This window comes from Vanacampus margaritifer, chromosome 1 (assembly GCF_051991255.1).
Source record: "Vanacampus margaritifer isolate UIUO_Vmar chromosome 1, RoL_Vmar_1.0, whole genome shotgun sequence".
Lineage (NCBI taxonomy): Eukaryota > Metazoa > Chordata > Actinopteri > Syngnathiformes > Syngnathidae > Vanacampus > Vanacampus margaritifer.
Window position 1 is genome coordinate 6,848,056 of NC_135432.1, and position 21,656 is coordinate 6,869,711.

General features: G+C 39.0%; 1 protein-coding gene across 1 annotated transcript in view; it reads right to left on the minus strand.

The window, feature by feature from the left end:
• Nucleotides 1-20,896, minus strand: part of opn7b (opsin 7, group member b) — a 52,942-nt gene extending 32,046 nt beyond the window's left edge. The window contains exon 1 of the mRNA XM_077551832.1: nucleotides 20,556-20,896. The gene's annotated coding sequence lies outside the window, so the exon portion shown is untranslated. The remainder of the gene's footprint in view (nucleotides 1-20,555) is intronic.
• Nucleotides 20,897-21,656: the final 760 nt, after the last annotated feature.

Sequence of the window (21,656 nt, forward strand, 5' to 3'; positions counted from 1 at the left end):
TGTAGTGGCATCCAAACCAGTTTGGCTTCTCATTGTGTTATCCCTTTCCAATTCCCCAACCGTCAGAATCAAATGTGATAAGAAAATGGGCGTTATAGGCACACATTTTCATCAGCACAAAAGCAGACAGAAAGGTGATAATCACCATCCAGGACGGAAAGGAAAAGGAGAAATGTAGACAAAGACCATTGTTAATGTTCTTGCAGCAAACAAACAACATTAAAAAAAACAACAACAACTTGTTTTCAAGATATGAGCTGTCGTTCAAGCAAAATTTTGCTTTTACTTGTGAGCAAAAACTTTAAATGGTAAATGGACTGCTTTTTATATAGCACTTTATCTACACCATATGGTGCCCAAAGCGCTTTACAATGCCTCACATTCACACACCAGTGGTCGACTGCTGTCATGCAGGGCACTGCTAGGTCCACTGGGAGCAAATCGGGGTTCAGTGTCTTGCTCAAGAACACTTCGACATGGTCACCAGGAGTGAGGATTGAACCCACAACCTCACAGATGGAAGATAACCCACTCTACCACGGAGCCACGCCGCCCCTAGAATATTTTTAATAATGTAGCTGGAGTGGTCCGATATCTCCATTTTTTCCAGGACAGTCGCGGTTTGAACCAGGCTCAAACCGCGACTGTCCTGGAAAACTGGTTTGAGCTCAACTGGTTTGAGCCGCGGTTTAAGCGTTTTTTTCTCATTTTACACAGATCCCACCCCAGCGTCTTGTTTCTTTTAGTCCATTCAGCAAGTCAATTGTTTGGGCGATGTGCATGTCAATCACACAGTTGTCATAGTGATTCATACAATAAACCAATTAAAAAGGAATTTAACAGTTAAATCACTAGCAGACTTGTGGTGTGCGATACTGCAAATGTTGGTATCAATCCGATACCAAGTAAACACAGGGTATCAGTAGCCGGGTTTACAAGGAGACTTTTTAGTCATTCCGATTGAAATCATTCCGAATGAAGATCTCTGGTCACCTGTTTACATGTGACGTGATCCATTCCGATCTGCCATTCATATGCTCCCCCGTTTAATCAGATCAGCGGGACGCACCGACATCAATCACGTGATTTGTAAAGATGGAGTTCATTCGTCATTTAGCATAGTAGTGATAGCGTTAACACTTTTATTGTTATTATTCCCCTCGCAGACAAGCTCTGGCTGAGACGCCAAACAAAAGCATTGCATAAAAGAGGCCAAACTGAAACGTAACTTCTAGATCAATATTATAGTGCCAGTATCAATCCGATATCGATACTGGCTTGGTATTGATAATATCTGTATTTGTATCTATCCACCCACCGCTATAGCAGATGTGTTTTCATCCTACCGGAACTAGAGCTACTGTACGTCCTGCTCCCGTGCCTAAGAAGCGAGGGAAATGTAGTCCTATACTAGTTTAATGCTGCAGTCGTCAGTCAGACCCGACACAAGCTGAGCTTTTCTGGACGCATATTTCCAATGTTACAATTCAGGAGCGGCGCAACTAGCTTCCAATAGCCGCCAGGACTGAACAAAAATGCTTGGCTAATGGTTAGTCCATTGACGTATTTATAGCAGTTAAAATGTCAACCAACTCAAGATAGTATTTAGCATTAGCTAAAGTAATAACACAACCAGATTGATGAGCAATTACATTTGTTATAAATAGTTCCTGGTGATAACTTATTGTATTTGATTTTCAGCAAAATTGCACTGTCAAGGTTTTTAATTTTGAAAATCGGGTCACCCTGTAGGCACTAAAATTCATGACAGGTTAGTGAAAGCGCAATTGGTGCTACATTTATATCATAGCTTTAAAAAAGAAAAAAAAAACCTCGCTGGAAAGAATGTCTCCTTTTTGTTGGCTATTAGTTGATCCTGCAATGTCACATCGCCTTTGCTCTGTTGGTTCCACGTTGTGCTGATGAGAGCAGTGACGCTCAATCGTATATGCGTGGATTGAGCACACATCTCATTTCAAACAGTGTTCCAAGCGACGTCCGCTTCCACCTTCCTCTTGTTTCTAGCATGGGTCTCAATGTGGTCGGTCACTCAGACGATGCTTCGCTTCAGGGAGGCCTGTAGCTCCTCACTTTAACTTGACATGAAGCCCTTCAGCTTTTGTTCATGGACAGTTGCAAACATTACTCAACATATATCTGTCATCTTCTATTTGGATCTTTGCTCTCTTTGCTGACCGCATTGGTTGCATCTATACTCAAACACATCCGTTATAGGCTAAGGTTGCAAAAAAAAAGAAAAGAAAATGATTTTTAAGTGATACTGAAAATGAATCTTGAGTATTGCTTTGATTCACACGCTTGTGAGTGAGGGTTCCTCTGTCAAGTTTGTGTTGGCAAAAACCTTGTTACGTTCGACACTTCTGTCTGTGTTTACTTTATGCATGAGACTATAACATTTTAGCCCCGCTATAAGCAACATCCATCCATTTTCAATGCCGCTTGTCCTGTTCAGAGTTGCAGGGCTGGTCACACTCATTTAGTCTTATTACTTATTATTTTTCACCTTGGTTCAAATCATTTCAAGTAGGCTACATGAACATTTAGTGCCTTACAAGTTGCGTAAAGTACTCCAAAATGTAGTGCAAAGCGGGGTTTGAGTTATGTGAGCATCAAGCCCCCACGAAGCACTTCTGGACTCCCCGAGCACAATACATTTAACTGTGGAGGTATTTGATTATTCATATCGAAAATAATGCCTTCACTCTTGTACATGTATTTGTGCTTATGAAACATACTACCAAGTGTATGGATACCCGAGGCTAAAAAAAACTACAAACCACTTTCCAGTAAGCAATTAAAAGGATTGTACCATTTATTAACTGAAAAGAAATGTGAGGAACTGTTAATTAGTTGACACATTCCTGTAATTTACTACATTCACTAGGAATAATCAATTAAATTCCACAGACTTAATGAATAATAAAAAATTAATTAAAATAAAACACCAAATGAGGCCACTTAAGGTGAGCTTGTGAATAACTTTTGCATCAAAGACTCAGAGACAGACTCAAAAGCTCAGTCAAAGCTGCTCTTGATCAAATAAATACATGAATTAAATTAAATTGCTTAACTGAGGATGTCCGGAATGAGGCAACGTGAGCCCAACAGCTGTTGACCACTCTGTCACCAAGTCCTGAAAGGGACTTCAACAGTGCTCGTCTCTCTTATGATTACCCACAGAGAGATTTGAACCCATTGCCCTCCTGTCCAAAAGCCAATTCTTTGCTGTTCATCACTAGAAATATTCTAAGCGGTCCCCACATGTCCAGGGTCTCAATTTTCTAATGCTGAATCAGTTTAGTATCACATCTGGGATTGGAGTATTTTAGCTCATGTAGGACGAACTATACACTGGAGAGATTGACCGTTAATCTGAACGGCTTTGAAATGGGAATTGATCCCCCGCCAGCTGCAAAGAAGTCATATGTCATGTAAGAGTTTCAGGTTTTAGACTGTTTTTTGGGCGGGGGGGGGGGGGGGGGGGGGGGGGGGCAATGAACTTCAGAATTCTGAGAGAGATGCCTGAGTTTCAGGTGATGAATAATTTGTACAAAAAAACAAAACGGCAAAAAGAGTCAAAAGACCATGCAGGTGAAGGAATGTGAGCCATGTTGAAAACGAGGCAATCAGGATGCCATTACTTTAAGCTTGACATGGTTCACTTCAGAGTTGATGGATGATTAGTTTTGACTTAAGGAACAATGCTATACAAATACAAGACATGGAAGCGGCAACAAGATAAACACAGCGCCGCCACGCCACAGCTTGCACAAGCCTGGGTATTAAGGTCACTGCCTCTGGGTCCATTTTTAAGAGTATTGGAGTCAAAACCATTTGAATAAACCCACATGAGAGAAGCACACCCATGTATACTTAAGAGCCTTGTCATAACACAATACACAGTGGACCATTTTTTGACATGGAGAACCGTAGCAAAACATCAAATGCTTGCACAAACAAGAGATGTCTTTCAGTATGTAGACCACTATTGAAAGAGACGCCATTCTCCTAATCACAAGCAAGTGTACCAAAGTATATGTTTAAGTGATTTGTTCCAAGTGCCTCTTGACTATATGGGCACCGGCGGGGACCGGGATGTATCTTTGCATGGAGGTGGGTTAGAGCCAATGTTGGTAATTTCGCAGATGAGCGCAAGCCGCCGGATCTGCGAGAGGGAGGGCTGCACCATTGTAGGGGTGGTCACAACTTACTTCAATTATGGCCAATCAATGCAGGTCCTTTCATTTCCTTTAAATGCTTGTTGCGCTCTATGGTATGTCTTATTCTCCCGCAGCAAACAAGTATACAGACGCTCCCCTACTTACGAACATTCGAGTTACGAACAACGGTACATACGAACATTTCTGCGCGTACAGTATGTCGAAAAATGTTTGGAAAGAAAAGCTGTAAGTTAGATTTTGTATTGCGCGCGTAGTGCTTCTTTCCGCCGCTAATACCGACGATTGGCGCTGTGAGAGCTCATTGGAGGCTGAGCAACGTGGCGAGGAGGAGGAGGAAGAGGAAGAAATGCCGGTCCCCATGAAGCAGGAAATAACTTTTGAAGCCGATTCCAGCGACGACGAAGAATCTCTCATGATATAAAATCCTCCTCTTCCTCCATCATCTCCTTAAGCATCGAGTACATCTTCCAAAAGTAAGTTAAACTTCATTTTATTTATCTTATTACGTACATGTACATACTGTGTGTGTGTCTTTCGCTCTCTCTCTCTAACATACGTAGTACAGTACAGTACTGTACGTATTTTCTCCATTTTATTAAGTTTTTTTCAGTACAAACCAATGCAGGTTACTTGTACAAGCCTTAAACATACTTATATAAACCTTCAATATACTTATATAGGCTTTAAACATAAATTATAATACAAAATATAGCACTGAAGCAACTTACGAACAAATTCACCTTACGAACGATCGTCCGGAACGTAACTCGTTCGTAAGGTGGGGAGCGTCTGTATACACTTAGCAATAGTTGTGCAACTGATCACAAAATTCACGGTTGGGATCGGATCACGGATTTGAGTCACGGATAGGATAATTTTTGGAATCAGCACAAAAAAAAAAAAAAAAAAAAAGATAAATAGTACTTTGTCTTGATCTATTTTGTAAAATGCTTTTTCCCATTAAATTGAAAGAAAATCAATTCAAAATGTCTAATATAGCCAATTAGGATTTAGGAACACAACATTAAGTGCCAATATGAGGCAGAAACATTCTTATATACATGGCCAATTTGTAAAATACGGTATTAATGGCTTAAAGTTGTGTTTCTAAACTCTAAACGGTATTGCATCTACACTCCCAAACAGCTGGTTGTCTGTGGCAGCTAGCATCCAAGGATCCAATTTATCGATCTTCCAGGAAAACATTTCATGTCCTTCGTGAACCTTCAATTTGTGAGATGCCTTCCTCAGCACAAGATTCACGTAAAAAAAAAGATCAAAATGACTCTTTTATGAGGAAATCCATTTTACCACCGAACAATAAAATATGAAAAACGTGAGTTATTGCTTTACGTCCCCTTCTGCTTTATGTGAAAATATTGCGAGTGCATAAATGTATGACACACACACACAAAGTAATTCCATCTGTTTGTCACAGAGCCAGAAAACAAAAACTCTACAAATAGAGTGGTTAAGCTATTTTTTCAATCTTTTGAAGGACTTAGCCACTAATTAGTGTCATAATATTGTTCTACACTTATTGTTTCGTTCAAAGGAAGAATAATGTTATGCTGTTGTACATGCGGCAGCGTTCAACCGCCTTCGGCTGACAAAAATTAAAGCAGCACTCCTCTTAATTGTGTGCTAAGTTATTGCTTGTTTGAGCACTATAACTGGATATATGATTAGTGCAACATTGTAAAACATGTTTAAAGGTCATGCAAATTATAATTAATACCCATCAGGTGGCATTTTGCAATATTACATTATAAAAGTACAATATGGTTTAGGAGGGATGTGAAAAATAACTAATTCAATTCATACATTTGGTAAATTTAACCGGCAACTGTTCGTTCCAAACATGTCATTCTGCCTTTGGAATCTTGACAATATGCAGGCTCTCAACTATTGTTGTAACATCAATTTCAATATAACTACTGCAAACATCTGGTCAGGCAGGCAGTTTGGATTCAGGTTGTTTCTTATTTGTGCTGAACGGCATCAGGAAAATGATTTAAATTGAAATCTTTTTTTAAACTATCTCTAAAGCTTCAATTGTACATCTTTATGAGCTATTGTATAAATATGTTATAGTATTAATAGCTACGGTGACGTTTAAAGGTAATTAGTAGCTATGTTATAAAACAACTGTCAATGAATTTAATTGAAATTTGCCACAGTATAATTGCATTGCAACTATCGCAATATTCGACAATATGACATTTAAGTTTAATGCATGAGAACATTTGTACACACCCCATTTGAAAAACAAACAAAAACACTAGCAACATAATTAACTCTTTTACTGCCAAAGACGTTAAATGACGTTCTGCAAAAACCTACGGAGGAGCGCCAAAGATGTTAAAAGACGTCCTCCCATTTTTTTTTTTTTTTTTTTTTTTTTTTTTTGAAACGGGTGCTGGGAAGGCTTGCGGAGCTCTCCTGAAAGTTTTAAGCAGGTCTCGTGAGCCTAATGACTATTTTTGGCCCCTAGAGGGCAGCGATGACTCTCTTTTGACAAGATCGGGTGGGCGTCAGTAGAGGCGGAGCTAGAGCGTTGAGCAGGAGATCAGAATGGAAAACAAAGGAAAAATGGCGGCCGGTCGCGAGGAGCTAACGCCAGAGCCGTTTTTTTCAAAGACCAAAAGCATCGCTAAAAAAGCAGATTGTTGATGACGATGATCATCATCGATGATGAAGATGAGGGTGACTCCGTGGTTGGAAAGCATTGACGCGGCAGTAGAAGACGTTAGATGGAGCTAGATGGAGGAGGGAACGGGCAATGGCGAGCGTTTGCAAGCAGCTCTACACTTACAAGACGAAAGGCATCGACCAACGCTAAAATAGTACATTGATGACGACGGTGATCATCCTCGATGATGATGAAGGTGAATCCGAGCTTGTCGGCGAAATTGGAACCGCTGACGCGGCGGCTATGACGGTGTCGCAACGCGGAGCGCAACCGAGCACGCACAGGCGGACGTTCGATCGGACGACGGAGAGTGCCCCGAGTCCAATGCATATTCATCGGAGGAGTGTGTACAGTTTGCTACTTGCTTTTTATTCCCCAGAAAAAAAGGCCGTCAAGAAAGTGTAACGTTTGCACGCAAAACGGACCAATGTGAAAGTGAAAGTAAACTGTGTGCGAGTCCTGGCGTCTCCTTGCACGCAGGAGAGCGTTACAAAAGGAAAAACTGTATTTGAAACATCCACATAATTGTTAGTACCACAGTTGCACACATTTGTAAATAGTTTGCGAAATAGTTTTGTCAAATTGTTACACTGTTGAATGGAAATAAACGTATTTTGCAATCAAAAAACACTTTTTCATTGTTGGTGAAAGCGTTTTACAGAAGTAAAGCACTATTTAGGTGTTTGTGGCATCATTCATGGACAAAAAGAAGTGTACAATTCACTAGAGTGCATGAAATAACATCGTTTCACAAAAAGCTCTTTTTCTCCGTTTTTTGTTTCAAAAGAGAGAATTTCGGTGAGAACGGAATAAGGTAGAAACAAACTTTTTTTTCTGATGAAAGATGAGAGTTCAATCTTTCATTTGGTAGTATGTGTGTTTCCATAGTCCAAACACAACATTTTCTGTGGACCTTGAAAGATCACTCAAAATGCTTAAATCGGCTGGCACTGGCGACAACCCGTTTTTGAAAACGTCTGGCAGTCAAAGAGTTAATAATTACTCTCAAATACTCTATGTGCTAGTGTATAGCAAAACAGGTTTGGAGTGTCATCCTTACGGCTGCATAATGAATGACGTACGCAAGCTGAGTGACATCACGATCAGTATGATAATTGACAGGTTGACACCGCCCGTCACAATACAGTCAGCCAGCACAAGAAGACAGAACTTAAAACAGACCCACAAGACGCAGCTAAGCAAAAGGATGGCCTTGTACTGCTGCATACACCAAAAGACAGTTTGGAGAATATCATGCTTGCCTTGGTCTTCTTGGCCAAATATGAGATTTAACCTTAAATTCTTCCATTAATACTTAAACTGCTATTTCTTAATAAAGACAAAATGATAAGCCTTGAAAAATGGGGAACTTCTTTTTGTAAATACTACATTATAGATTGACCTCCTGCTTTTTTTGTACTAATACTACACAACGTTTTACCGCAAGTGATAAACAAAAAACAAGTTTCATTCTCAAGTAAAAAAATTTGTAACGAACGCATAAATAAGTGAAATATTTTTAATGACCCGATGATAGCTTCCATGGTTGGACAAATAGCTGCGAGAAATTAATGAGGTTGAGGAGAGAGCTTTAAAGAGCTCATGAGATAGGATTGTCGCAAGGCAGAGCTGGGAAAAAGTTTGAAACATAAATAAATTAGCTGCTCTCAATTTTGCTCAAATCAAAAGGCGCTTGATAATACTTGGATGGCAAAAGTGTTTGGAGACTGAAAACCCTGCGTGGACAATTTGTTCCATCCCATTCGTCCATTTATTTTCTATATTGTGTATCCTCATTCGGGATAATCAAGAGCCTGATTTTGCTAACTAAAGAGGTGGGAGGCACCCTACAAACATTCGGTATCATACTTAGTGGACATGCAATTGAAAATGTTTGCAAGTTGGAGGGAAAAAACGAATAGTTTTTGCCACATTTGTGAAGTCAGTATAACCTGACAGTAAGGAAAATAATGTGAGGGGGAAAAAACTGTCCTCGCTGGTCCAATTTAGTACTTCTAATTTAATTTTTAAAAGACCAACAGCGTCAAAAGGGAAAAACAGACAGTTAGAGACGGAACGAAATGTCAATCAATTTATTTCCCTTGCAGGCGCACTTACTTACTTCCGCAGAGATAACCTGTTAACTTGGATTTGCTGAAAGTATGGAAAATGTAGTGTTTGCCAAAGAAAGTTGCATAAGACCAGCAAACTGATCTGCAGTGTGGAATTACACCTCGACCGGGTACGTTTGTTTATCACTTCTTTTTGACTTTTAATTTGTTTTTGAATTCAAATAAAACTTCAAAATGTGATGAATAAGTCATGCTACCAACGTAGCAGCTGTAGCTAACGTCAGCTTATTTGCAATTAAGGCTGTCAAAGTTAAAGCGTTAACTCAATTATTAATCACAAAAAGAAAATCATCGCATTACTCATGTATTAACACAGATTAATCACACTATTCATTTTGACGGCAGATGACCCTTTAGCTTGACAGCGGATGTTTACATTTAAGGTAGCACAGGTTGTGTTTAAGCAGTAAACATTACATGCTTTCAAGTAGGCAAAAGCATTTAATAAATGTTTGTGTATGCCATTCAGAATATTTGTTCTGGTCAAAATATTGTTTTTTTTTTTGTTTGTTTGTTTTTTCATTTTAAATTATGCAAGGTTTGGAAAAAATGCAGTATCTGTTCTCTTAATTTGTACTCACTTTCCCTTTTTTTTATTTGATTTGTATGTTAATTGGTAAGATTTCCTGATGGGCTTTATACATTATTTTAAGGCGGTTAAACTCCATCAATTCATTACATTTGAATGTTTTAAGTTGTATAAACATTGAATTAGTGTGGTCTCTGTATCCACTACCGAAAACGACACGAGTAGCACGTTTCTGCAAAAGAAAAATGGGTTCAGTGTAGGTTTTGGCTTTGCACCCCCACACTTCAATGCAATAGTTCAGGTATGAAACAATCAATGAATTATATAACAATACCAAAGCATTCTTGTTCATTGATTCTCTAACCTTGTGTTAAACGGCTACGGTTTGGGATACCCTAGATTTGACATGTTCTATATGCGCTTTCCATGTTAAATGTTCATCACTAACAATACCTAGAAACTTTATTGCATCAGTCCTTTCTATTTCTATACCCTGCACAGTCAGTGTTGCTACAACATCTATATTTTTACAACTGAAAATCATAAATCTGGTTTTACTTACAGTATGTTTATAGACAGTCTGTTGGCGTTAAACCGCTTCATAATATTTTCAAAGTCTTTCTCTATTACTTGCATTACATTATATATATGTTTCCCGGCATAAAATAATAACAATTCTAAGATGTGATTAATCTGATTTAAAACAAATAATAGTTTGACAGCTCTATTACGATGCTAATGCAAACTTAGAATTGCTAGAGCTGTCATTCTTTGTGACTATTTATCATGACTGCACGTTCTTGAGGCATGCACATATGAATTTCCATGTATGAGAATCGTGCTGCTGCACAATCGTGAGGGGCGTGGCTACACTGTAATAAATGGCCATCTCAAGTGAAGCTGTACAAGCTCAATTGTACCACATTTTGGGATGAGGTCAACAGTATCTACGTACTGTATGCTGATGCAATGTCAGTGGAGGCACTGTAGAGTAAAATTCAGTGAGAAATAATAACGTTAACCACAGTTGCTGTGTAATTTCATTCATCCAAACAAGGTGTGACGGGGGAAATTAAAAAGTCTAATCTCAATTTAACATTAATTAATATGATGTGCAGAAGCAAAGACATGTCAAATCATCATAATATATTATCCACGAGAAGACAATTGATCCCACTGTGGAGTTATGCACTGGTTATGGCAGCAACAATAATATACAATATTAGGAAGACATCACGTACTATAATGATAAATAAATAAATAAAAGCAGGTGAAACATAAAAAAACATACAAATAGCATCAAGTAGCAACATTGTTTAATATTATATAAACATGCAATATGATTCTCCATCAGTGGGATTACATTTCAATTTGATATTGTACGGCTGTAGCTTTTGTCGCAGTCCAGTAATATGTAATATGAATGTGAAAGCTCTCCAAAACCCAAGCTGCTCAGTTAATTAAATTCTAAGAAACAACGAATCAACAGCAGTGTCAAACCAATTTCTATCTGGTGTACATCTCTTATAAAAGACGATTCCATACATACCTTGATAAATGCAGAACAATAAGATTCAAGTATTCAACAAGCTTTAAAACCGAACGATTCCATTTCGATTTGCCAAATCAATACCGATTTTCCAGATGGAATAATTTTTTGTAACACCTCTATTTTACATGTTTTATTGTTCCAAGTATCATATTATAGAGTGCTATTTTTCTCATTTAAAAGCACATCACAACTTTTTAGTTTGTTTGTAATGGAAGGCTGAAACGCATTAATGGCATTTCCAGTCATTTTTATGGAAAAATATGATTTGAGTTACGAGAGGTCAAGGAACACGTTAAACTCAGATTTCAAGGCACCACTGTAATTCAATCAAACTTCCACAAGATTCCATACAGTGCTTGTATTAATTTTATCTTTATTTAATTAAAATCATTAAAATAGTAAAGAATTAGGTAACTTAAGGTGGCATTTGACCATCTAAAGAGGCTTTTTAGTGTCTGACAAAGGTTCCTGGAAAAAAGATACACAATTGTTTTCGATTTGGAAACAAACCGCATCTTTGTTAGATAAGTTTAAAAATTGTAATTTAAAGCGACTGTAAATGGAAACACATTTTCAAATGATGACCAACTCCCAGGATCAGTGAGCTTGACTCACTCAGCTTTTCTTCAAGCCAGACCAGGTTGAGTCATCCATTTCTGAACTCTGAATACACAAGCAGTCTGCTTTCACATAAGTGATTTTTAAGTGCAGCACAACCACAAAGAAATGTTCAACTTCACCTTGTTTCACTTCCGTGCTTAATGAAGTGTTTCATAAAGCCACATTACAATACCAAAATAAAGATTGAAAACAGATGATGCCAATGCAGGTCGTGTTGAATTACTACATGATGAATGCACTTGTTTGTAAAGAAAAACATATTTCACATTTGCGGTGGGTGCAAAGGCCATTAACAAAGGAGAGCAAAGCGACTTTCTTTTTCAGTCATAATTATGGCAATCAATCAATCTATCCATCCGATATTTTTTAATTTGGTAAGGTCTAAATTAAATATTAAAATTAAGTAAATAGATCTTTTTACAAAAACTCAAAATATTGCTATAGGCTACATCTATTAATATTGCAGTAATTGAGTGCACCTTAAAATATAATGGTGGCCCCTTACTGGCCCCCTAAAAGTAAATCCTAGAATTGCCGCTGCCAGTGAGGTTTGTGGGTCGGGGTGGGGGGTGGGGGGTTGCTTGTGGTTGTAACAGAGCAGCTCTCAATTTTATTTGTTAGCCTGCGGAAGGCAATTTTGTGTGGTTATTTTAAACATACAGGACAACTTGTATAGTAATTCTCTTTGTTCTATGTTCTATGCAAATTTCAACTGGGAGTAGGAATTAACAGCTTGAAGCCCCCTTTTTTTTTTTCTTTTTAATCATTCAGTATATGTCAAACTACTGCTACTGTCAAACTATTGTTGTGGAGTGAGTTGATTTTAGTTCACTGCCCAAACTGCGCCTCTCATTTTTCAAAAGAAAAAAATGGCAGAATGATGGCCCATTTTACCAAGAAGTTGGGTCATTCGCATGACACCTGCGGATCTATCGGTTTATTGGAGAGGACACATTGCAAGGACAATAAAACTCTACTTTTTTTTTTTTTTTACATGCATAAATGCTTTATTTTAAGTTTTAAGAATCTGTGCGTGTTTAAAGTGACTTCATTTTACACATTAGGATTAATCTCTTTCCATCTTCACTACATTTGAACTACTCCAACTCCATATTCAGAATTTTATGGCCGCTTTGGATCATTAAGAGACAGCAACATGTAAGGGACGCCAGACAAAAAGTGTGAGGTCAAAACCACAAGCTTTATTTAGCCAAGTCCAAAATAAGTTTAAACAAACAAAAAAAGGACTGAAACCCTAGCCAAAAGGAAAGAAAAAAGTGGGGCCAAAACTGGACCAACCATTATCGAAGGTTATTGGATCCAATGTTATCCCGCTAACTTAAAGGATCTTTGTGCAGTTTGTCGTTCTTTTACTCACGACTGCTATCTCTGGCCCAAAGCGTAACTGCAGCATCCCAACTTTGGAAAGTTAGCAGCTCATGCGTGCAGTGTCGTACACTAACTAACAACGCAGGCTAATGCTAGCACAGCGCCACATGTCCGCTACTCTGCGGGGATGCGCATGACGTCACCCTCCACCACTCCTCTCCCCAAAGACACTGTGGGGTCTGCACACTCTAAAAAAGTAAGAAGTATGAAAAAGTATAAAAGTTGATAGGTGCAGTCACAGTAAAACAGTCATGGCTCTTTGCACTCATCTGGGCATTGGTGGAGGATGATTTAAACGACACAATGCACCTTTAAGAAAAGGTAAAAAAAAAAATCTAGATTAACAAAGATATTTAAAAAAAGGACCTCACCTCTAACATTGTGCCATCTCATGTCAAAGAACAAATGTGCACCCTACACTTCCTCACCACGCTGTTATATCTCTTCCTAATTACAGTGCTACATGATGCCAGGTGTGACAAGACAATTGGGTGAAACGGGAGCACCTAATGGTGGCCAGAGGAAGTGCAGGGCCACGATTAACAGGATCTGCCCACCTTGAGTGCACTGCACTGTAGTAAGATATGTACTTAAATATTGTACTGTATCTAAGGGTAAGTATCGACCATTCGTGCAGTCGTGACAAAACAAAGAGAGGGAAGAGAGATGGAAAGAGGCAACCATGGAAGTCATTTCAAAGTTAATGATTTGTGAGGGCTTCTCTGCATAATACATGTTTGGGGAGTTTCCTGTACTGATGTTATTTAAATGTGAATGCATCTGATGAGGTATTTTTTGACTGCAAATGCAGTACAGTATGTAACCAATCTTGGTAACAGGACAGCTTTTGTACCATGGAAGACGTTTGTATCAAAGCACTTTCAGCAGCTAAACTACAGTCACTCAAAATATCAAAATACTAGCACATTAATATTAAGAAACTATATATTTAAAAAAATAAAATAAATTAAAAAAATTAGGATGTTAACGTCATTTTGAATATTCCCCTCCTGTTGTCAACACTGCGTAGCTAAGCAAACAATGAAAACCTTTTTTATGATGTTGTCTTTTAAACACTGTATTTCAACCGGGTCAGAACGGCCCATCAAACTGGGATATTCATTTATTCACTTCAACCTTCAACATTTGGCAATGACTTTAAGGAGAGCTTTACCAAAAGTAGTGAAGTTGACGTCCCACCCCAACTTTACTAAACTACATCGCTGTTGAAAAATCTTCAGCTGAACTAATCGTTCATCATGCGTTTTTGTCAATGCCAAATTACACAGGACATTGATTGCGTAACACGACACAACCAACATTGCGACAATTTTGTTAGTTCACAACGCTGAAAGCAACACTTGACGTCAGTGTATACGGCTGGCATATCTTACATGCAGTTTTGCAGACAATGAGAAAAGGTAGCACAGACTTTTGCGCAGGGTTCCCACTAATTACAACTACTGCACATTCAGTTTAATTGTTTGTTTGTCGAAATATGCCTTATGAATAAATATCAATAACATTATAAAATGATCGACTTCAACCAACTTTTGCCACAGCATAATATGCAAAAAAATCTAGTTGTTCAGCTTTATATCTAGATGTGCAACCTGCTTGTCTTTAGTGTTCAGGAGTCTTCAAGCTTCCTACAAAATTTAATTTGAGCATTTATTTATGCCATGCTTGATGATCTTCACTTCACTTTTTTTTCTCCGCCTTATGCCATTTAGATGTTAAATCCAGCTTCTTACTGGCTTTTTCCGCACTCCTCTATGTATGATTTTTTATTTATTTTTTAAATTTATGTTGATCTTGTCTCATCTAAATGCAATGTGCGAAGTCTGTTTTTCATGGCCAACAGCAATAAAGCAAACCATTTAATTTCACGTCCATACCCTTCTAGTCGGCTTTGCTAATTACATGCATGTTTTTGTTAATGCATCTGTGTACGCGCATGTGTGGATGAATGGCATACATAATGCATTTAGTACATAAGGGTAGCTGCCATTGGTGGGGGGAAAGATGCTTGTCAGTCAGAATATGTCTTGCCTGAGGGCCTAACAATGCCCATTCACTATATATTAACCTCTGCTTTATCTCGTATAGTGGAACTCACTTTGCACACAGCGTGGGTGCAGCAATGTTTCACAGGTGTCTGCCATGCCTTTAAGACAGTCCTGGCATGACAAATAAGACATGTTTGCAGCCTCCAATACATCTTTATAGACCATACAATGAAGTTTGAGTGCTTTCCTGAGTCACGGTTGACAGTTGTGGCTCCAAATTGTTCACACATTTTTCAGTTTGTTTATAGAAAAAAAAAAATGCTTTTTTGGAATAGTAAATGAGATAAATGAACTATGGGAACCCTTGACTCTGGTAGAAAAATGCCCATATTTTTTGATCAGTTGAGGCAACACCCCTGCCCCCTCGAAAAAAGAAAAAGAAAAAAATATTAATTTATTTAAATTGCCAACTGTGCATGACACGTAAATTATTGTTTGCATGGGCAATTTTTGCTCCTTAGGATATGCAGAATTTGCAAGATTTTTTTTTCTCAACATGTATGTCCATCACCTCTTTTTGATCTTTAATTGATTGTACATTCCATAAAACGCAATTTGTGTTATGGTAACACTCCATTACAAAGAAGACATCATGAAAACATAGCTGGGTGGTTAACGTTGGCTTGCTCAGTGTGCCAATGGTAGCTTACTAATGCTAGCTTACTAATGCTAGCGCTGTTATTTCGTTAAAGATGGATATGCGTTCACAACAACTCACTTTTACAAGGGATGGCATGATCACATCATCATCATGAACGACTATGTTTGAAAGTCACTCGTGAACGCTAGTGAGATGTGCAGCTACATGGCTACATGCAGTTTTAGCACCGCAAACTCTCCCTTCAAACGGTTCAACATTTATGTGACCATCATGTTTTGTCCCCGAGACATTTCCATAACATTTAATATAACATTTAATTAAACAATACAAAAACAAGTGAGAATGGATTAAACCCATGAAGCACAAAACAACAGAAAGTGCAACACAGCACGAGAACCAAACAGCCACAAGTAGATGGCAGCTGCTCGCGTGGCTTACTGCTGGAATCACATTGATATTTTTAAACCACACCAAAAGAAAACTGGAGTGCACATGGGTGGTGGGTGACATGGCTGTCACAACACCGCGGTGTTAAGATCGCTTGTGCGCTGTTCTCCCTCTGTATTTATCAGAATGTGTGTTCTTTTTTTGTTACTTTATATGGCATTGCTTCAGTAAAACTTAAGTGATACCGTAGCTGGAACAACACCAACAAGAGCATTAAGGCCTAAACATCCTTCACATGTAAAATGAGAGGACAGCAATAATTGCTGACTAAAATAATAATGTTGATGATGATTTATCCATGCCTTACATCTCTTCAAGTGTGTTTTTTTTTAAATGTATAAAGTTGTTTAAGTAGGAAACGTAAAGATAGGTATAAACAAACCTCCTAAAAACCTTTCGTCATTCAACACATCTAATAGTTTTCTTAACTTATATGTTCTACGGTATGCCCATAAGGGTGCTAACTTGTTAACTGTGCTATTTTTAATCTTCATTTCACACTAGAATACTTTGCTGGCCGCATAAATCCCATGCCAGTGAGGCCAATGTCATTATTGCTCAACATACCATTGATGTCATCACTTCATTCACATACCCACAATAGTGTGTGTATACTATAAAATAATTGTAGGGGTTAGATGTGAAAGAAACTTGACCCGGTGAAGCCTGAGGACTTATTGATCGGCATAACTGTAGTAAAGTCAAGCTGATTAGCCACAGGTCCATGACATTTTTTCAAAATTGCTCTGGTTTCACTTTGTCATTGGGCTGTTGATTCAACAAATATTGCTGTTTCGTGCAACATTTTACACCAATTAGCCTCCATTCCGCTTTGATGACCTTTTAAAGACTGACACCTGAAATTAGTGTTGGGCTACTTAATTGTACGTTTTTGTTGCTTGCGTTAAACATACACTGAGGTGAGTCAAAATTGAGTCAAGATGTGCTAGTGACTGTAGATGGCAAATATCAAAACTGTGCCTCTAAACTATGGAGGACCATAAGTGCCCAAATTTAATACATGAAAACACCATTAAATAAATAAATAAATGTATCATGGAATAATTAAATGTCATTTATTAATTAAATATTGAATTAAATGAACCAATAATTATATAAATGTGTCATGAAATTATTAAATGTGTTATTTATTAAACATGGAATTAAATAAACCAATAATTAAATAAATGTGTCACTCATCACTGTATTTATTTATTTCATGGTCCTGTGTTGCAGCGTTTCATGAATTTATTTTATCTGTCAAACTCGCCCGTCAAAGTTAGTGGGCGGGGCTAAAGCCTGATTCACTCAAATCTTGTCTAATCGACTGCTTCGGCCCGAAGTGGTTAGCAACATGGTGGCTACGGTGATGGATTTTTTAAATTTTTTTTTTATATAGAGTGATCTAGGCTTGTTGGGCAAAACCAACATCAATAATGTTCTATGTATATATATATATACATACACACATGGAAATAATCATAGGTAATTTCAATAATTAATGATACATTTAATTATTTAATTCCATATTTAATTAAAAAATGAAACATTTAATTGATTAATGACACATTTATTTAATTATTTAATGGTGTATTCATTTATTTAATTTTGGCACTTTTGGTCCTCCATACTAAACATACCTGTTTTATGTACAATTGTGTCCAGTCAACAGTGCATCCTTGATCTCAATAAAAAAAAAAAAGCGCAATATTCATGTTCAGCAGTCTAGGTTGAAGAATACAGTGTCTAAAGACAGGGTGGATTATGCAAACAATCATAATGTAGGCTCTTTACCAGTGCGATTTTTGCAACTCTCCCTCCAGCTAAGTTTAGTGCAACATTTATCTAGGTGACTTGTGATTGAATGATGATCTGCGCTATAATGTACGCTGCCTCTCACCCATATCAGATGGGATAGACTCCAGCTTCCCCTTGATGTTGAGCAAGCTAGGAGGTGAAAAAAATGGATGGATACGTCTTATCACGATGTTGAATTCCCTAACTGCACATGAAGATTAATAGCACCTGCCTTGATCTTTAACCTCTCTTTGAAACAACATGACATATACACAGTAAGCACCTTAACAGAGAGCATGGGAAAGTGTTTTATCCGGGAAAATACGACCGCCGGAGATCCAGAAAACACCAAATGCACAGTGGTCTGATAGAGCTCGATGTTGCTTTGTTGAATCTACAAGGTACAACAGTCCCTCTTGAACTAATCCATTAACCATTATGTTCATGACCCTGGCCTAACATGCCACTGCAAAACGGCATCTTTCCCACACAGACGTGGAAACGGTTGCCTACGCCTTTGTACTGTCGCATGGTGGTAATAACTAGGTTGCATAATTGCAACACAAACACACATGCAGTTGAAGCGCAAGAGGAGCTCACAGATGTTGACTTGCTAAATGAATCGAGCCACCACCAATTATGACTCCATTTGTGCTTAATTGATTTTTCCACAAAATACCTTCAGAAAATCGTATATTTGAGTGGCAAGCGATGTCATCACATTTTCACGCTATTTTCCCGCTACTATCCTCCATCCATCCATAGACAGTCTTTAAGCATGTTGTAGGTCACCCATGAATGGGACGTGCCTGGAATACCTGACCAGGGAAGCGTCCAGGCAGGATCCTTACCAGGTTCCAAAGCGACCTTATCATGGTCAACTTGATGCGGAGGAGTAGCAACTCTGCTCAGAGTCCCTCCGGGATGACTGAGCTTCTCACCCTATCTCTAAAGTAGAGTCCAAGCAGCCTACAGAAGAAGCTCACACTTGTTTCCGCCATTTAGTTGTTTTGGACAGGCTTGTGGCAGTAGGTGAAGTTGGGAATGTATTCCCGAACAGCAAATAGAGAGCTCTACCTTTCCGATAAAGAGTCTGCATCACTGCACTGATCCACCTGTTGATCCATCGCTCTATTCTCCCCTCCCTTGTGAACAAGACCCCAATATAATTGAAGTCCCTTTTTTGGGGCAGGATACCCCCCAATCCACAATGGACACACCACCATTTTTCGACTGAGCACTACGGTGTCAGCTGCTGATTCTCATTCACTTCCCATGACTGAAATATTATTTCTAGCAGATGTCAGAAAAAGTTTATTTTTTCAAACAGTCGCTGCTTGAAACTTTTTTAAAAGTCCGTCAGTGTTCTCTCTTGGAATTTGCAGAGAGATTATACTTGGCATTTTGTCTGTAGTTTCCAGATTGTATCCAACCAAAGAATTCTGATGCCTGCTTTCTCTGCTTTGAAGTCCAGCTAACACTTTTAATATGAATGCCTTTTGCGGTCCTCATTATGGGAATTGAGAATACATTTGGCAAACAGAAGATGATGCCACCTATATTTTTATACTGGCAGCATGACTGACAAATATTTTGTCTCTCATGAGGAATATTGGATATGGGCTTTCATCATCATACTGCAGCTTGCAAAACACTTATGTGTGTCTGTTCCTCAACCTGGAGTGACAAATACCCTTTCAAAGTAATGACAGACATTGATGCTTGTTCCAATTGTGTCTGTATGTTTGTACACAAACTGTTTTGGACTTCTGAAGGTATGTGAAGAATTACGCTTAAGTGTTTATGTTAGTGTCCCATCTGTCAAAATAATGAGTCTGAGAAGCCTTCAAAGACTTGCAGTACAAAACTTCACATTAACATTTACGCATACTAGGCGGTGTCAGAGGTCATGCATGCTTTAGAAATACATGACGACATGGATGGAAAGGGAAGACGCGGTTTAGATGCACATGTACAGTACATGAGGTGTTTGCTGTGCAAACCCAGGTGATAATTGGAGTTGTCCCTATTTGTGGGAGTGCGTCTCGATTACAAGCAGAATAGCAGTCACATGGAGACGGGGGAGCACGTTGTTGCCCGTTGATTACCACCTCAAGGAATGTATACAGGCTGAACGTGACTTTTCACAAATGTGTGAAACATCCACCTCATCTTGCTACTAGAACATTAAGACACATAAGAGGTCAAGGCTCGGCAATCCACATGACCAATTCCAAATTGCTGTCACCTCCTCAACTGTGCAGCGCAGTGCTCACAATGTGGCACGCGCGCCCTCCAATTTCATAACAAGTTTATTGAATCGACAGCACTTGAGGGCTCATGAAAAGCCATCATGTTAATCTTTGGGAGCAAGCCGCAAAGTTGCTGAGGCACAATGAGACGGAAACTGATAAGTACAGTGATGAAGTGCTTTTAAGCACCTCTTGGATAAAGTTGAACAGTCACTTTGCGCTGCTTCTTCTAAACCAAAGTTGATTGAAGGTACAAAGAATTGTGTGCCTACCTTAGTGAGAGGGTGTGCTGCCTCGGGATCATTGGTGTTTCAAGTCCAGAGCAAACGCATCAAACCGTCAACCTTGTGTGGCAGTAAAGGAAGTAGATGAGAAGATCTGTGGACTGTGTGTGAGAGCCACGGGGCAATGTGGGATGTGTGCAGAGCTACAGAATCCACCCGCAGTCAGCACGAAGCAGCAGCCCCGCAGCTGCGCTCAGCTCGGGCAGATCCGAAAGGCGGCAGAACGAGATAGACGGGCTGCTGCCGCTGCTGCTCCCTCTCCTCGACTCTCCCGATCTCTGCTGCCTGCTCTGCTTCCCCCCTCTCTACTTAAAGCTCCTTCTTGTACACACATGGATTCTCCACACTGCATCTCTTGCTCTCTTTCTCCACTCGGTCTCTATTCATGGCACTCACATGCACACCCTCCTCCCACCCTCACTAAGGGTGGTTTCCCCACAATGCGGATTGTCTTTCCATGGAGTCCAATATCACAGTTTATTGATTAAAACAATCATTTTGTTATCAGATTCTCGCCTTTCACATGGGAATACCCAAGGATGGGACAGCGGGATGCCACAAAGGAGATACAAGATAATGGCAAAATTCGAAACCTGCTCACATGAGGGTTCCTGTAGAGTGGGTGAAGGTGACACGGGTGGCAAGAGAAATGTCACGTTTAATGCTAGCTAGTCGGGCCAGATAGTTGCCAGTGGCGAAAGCACGCCTGCGTGTTTTTTTATATTCACATGTGCCATGTTCAATTCAAATGCAATTTTTGAAAACTCCAGAGGACATGAGTGTGAGCACAATTCATGAAAGAAAAAGCAAAACAAAAGACTTCCCATCCTTGGTCTGTCCTGCACTGAAAGGAGGGAAGTGAATGACCGCGTGATCTTTAAGGGGAAAATTCATTTTAGGCGTACAGTGGTAGAATGTAAACATCAATTCATGCATGTCTTTGAATGTACAACAAATCTCTCTTTTCCAGGAGGACTTCAGACATGAACTCAGTCACTGCCAGCTGTTTTTGAATCAGACTTTCCTATATTTACTTGATTACTGAAGGAGAAAGAGTGTGGCTCGGCCCAGGTCGTATGCGACCTACGT